Raw genomic sequence first — 2,500 nt, 5'->3', positions numbered from 1 at the left:
CGATGCTCCACCTCCATCTACTCCTACTCCTCCTCCTCCTTCTCCTCCTCCTCTTCCTCCTCCTACTCCTTCTTCTAATACTACTACTTCTATTCCTTTGTCTCTCTTGTTTCTCTTCTTAGTCTTTTTCTTCTTATCCTTTGTTTTCGTTCTTCTGTTTCTCCTCTGTCTCTTCTCTCGCCTTCTTCTTCTTTGCCCTCTCCTTCTCCTTGTCCCTGTCCTTCTCCTCCATCTACTCTTTTTTTCCGTTTTCTTCTCCTCTGTTTACTTCTTCTCCTCTGTTTACTTCTTCTTCTCCGTCTCTTTCTCCCTCTCCTCCTCTTCCTCCTCCGTCTACTTCTTCCTTTCCTCCTCCTCCTCCTCCTCGTTCTCAGTCTCACTTTCCTCCTCTCTATTTTTTCCTTTAACTTTATTTTTCTCTCTCCCTCTCCTTCTTCTTCTCTTTGGCGTTCCTCTTCTTCCAAGATGACCATCTCCAGATCTTCCTCCTCCTCCTCCTCCTCCTCGACGAGACCGATGGCCTATAATTACTTCGAGATGAAATATGGCAGAAAAATGAAGAACTACTTCGATGACTTTGGGGCGTCATCGCGCCGTCGCCGACCCCCAAGGCCATTTGGGTGGGACGCGCTCACGGGAAACCGTTAACGGTCGTAACGGCCAAGCGCATTCAAATTCAAATAATTCTAAATATCTTTCTAAATATGATTTCAATAATGTTTTTCGTTCTAATTCTAAGTAGAATTTTGATCCAAATTGAAAATGAAATTTCGATCCAAATTATATTTAATCTAAATAGATAGATAAATAAAACATAAATAAATTATTCAAAAATGAAATATGATTGAAATTTATATTCAAGTCTAGATAAAAAATAATTTGAATTCTTTCTTAACCTGTCCCCTAGATGAAAATATTCATATATAATTTTAATTTATTATTATCATATTTAATACTGTGGACACTAAGGGATGGGTAGACTGCCTAAAGCATGGCCAGGGTGGAAAATTCATCATTCGTTTTGAATTGATTTGAAGTAGAATTGAGGAAATTGACATCCCTTACCTCTTCAATACCGCGACGAGTTTCTCACAATATAGAAATATATAGATATCAAAATAAACCAATATAGAAATAGATGAATATAAAAATATACCAATAAATAAACAAATGGATATATAAATACATGTACAGTATGTATGTATTGTATGTATGCATTCGTTTATGTATATATATATGCATGTATGTATGTATGTATGTGTATGTACATATGTGATAGGTTCAATTTTAAGCATCTTTTATTATGCCGAACCAGTTTTTTTTCCTAGCTACTTTAGGACACGGCCATACAAATCCCAGCCATATGACAAACAGGAAGAAAATATGCACCAATTTGAAATAAGACCCGTGCATTAATACATAGTCAGGAGGGGTAGGGAGGAGGGGGGGTCCGAGGGGGAGGGAGGAGGGGAAGGGAGAGGAGGAGGGTAGGGTGAATGAGAGGGGGAAAAGAGGACATCACCACTGATTTTTTTTCCTGAAATAAAATCTTTAATCATGAAGTTTTGTAACAAGGCCTGATGACGCCATGGTTTCGTAGGATTGGTAATGGAGCGTGATCAAATGCCCTGCTCATAATAAAGATTTTATTATGAGCTACAGGAGGGATGGGTAGTTGTACAGAACCTTTTCAAACTATGATTAAAAAAATAATAACAAACATTTTTCTTTCATCTATTTACATACTAGCCCTCTTTCCCTATAGTGGAGGTGAAAAAAGGACAAATATATCGAATAACAGGTATTAACACATTAAAAGAACTAATAAATAACTTAGAAATATAAAACTGGCATCTATATTATCTAAGGTTGTGTTAACTACGTTCTTACATCTAAATACTTTCAAACGCCCGCCATATTTGTATTAATATTTTTCTTGCGATTTCTTTGTTTACATTAATCACCTGTTCGTCATTTTCCCGTCTTTCTTTGTTTACATTAATCAGCTGGTCGTCATTTTCCCGCACTTCCTTTGTTTACATTAATCAGCTGATCGTAATTTCCCGCGCTTTCTTTGTTTACATTAATTAGCTGGTCATAATTTTCCCGTACTTTCTTTGTTTACATAAATCAGCTGGTCGTCATTTCCCGCGCTTTCATTGTAAATATTAGTCAGCTGGGCCAAGACGTATGAACACAACTATAAAAAAAATCAGTGCCAAATATATAAAATAAAGTTATCATCACAACCTTTTTAATGACACTCCATACACTAAATTGACTAAAATCTTCTTAAATCTTACAACCAATAACTTCACGATAATATGATGAGGCCTTTAGTGGCACTACAATGTAAAGAAAGCACGGGAAAATGACCACCAGCTGATTAATGTAAACAAAGAAAGCGCGGGAAAAATTACGATCAGCTGATTTATGTAAACAAAGATAGCGCGGGAAAATTACGATCAGCTGATTAATGTAAACAAAGAAAGCGCGGGAA

At 36.6% G+C, this 2,500-nt stretch overlaps 1 protein-coding gene across 1 annotated transcript in view; it reads right to left on the bottom strand.

Annotated features, from left to right (window-relative positions):
* The window catches only part of LOC143019416 (major facilitator superfamily domain-containing protein 6-like), a 29,757-nt gene that overhangs the window by 20,760 nt on the left and 6,497 nt on the right, over nt 1-2,500 (bottom strand). The window lies entirely within an intron of this gene.

Source organism: Oratosquilla oratoria, chromosome 37 (genome assembly GCF_046742065.1).
Source record: "Oratosquilla oratoria isolate Oo_2021 chromosome 37, ASM4674206v1, whole genome shotgun sequence".
Classification (NCBI taxonomy): domain Eukaryota; kingdom Metazoa; phylum Arthropoda; class Malacostraca; order Stomatopoda; family Squillidae; genus Oratosquilla; species Oratosquilla oratoria.
This window is presented reverse-complemented; position numbering and strand designations above follow the sequence as displayed.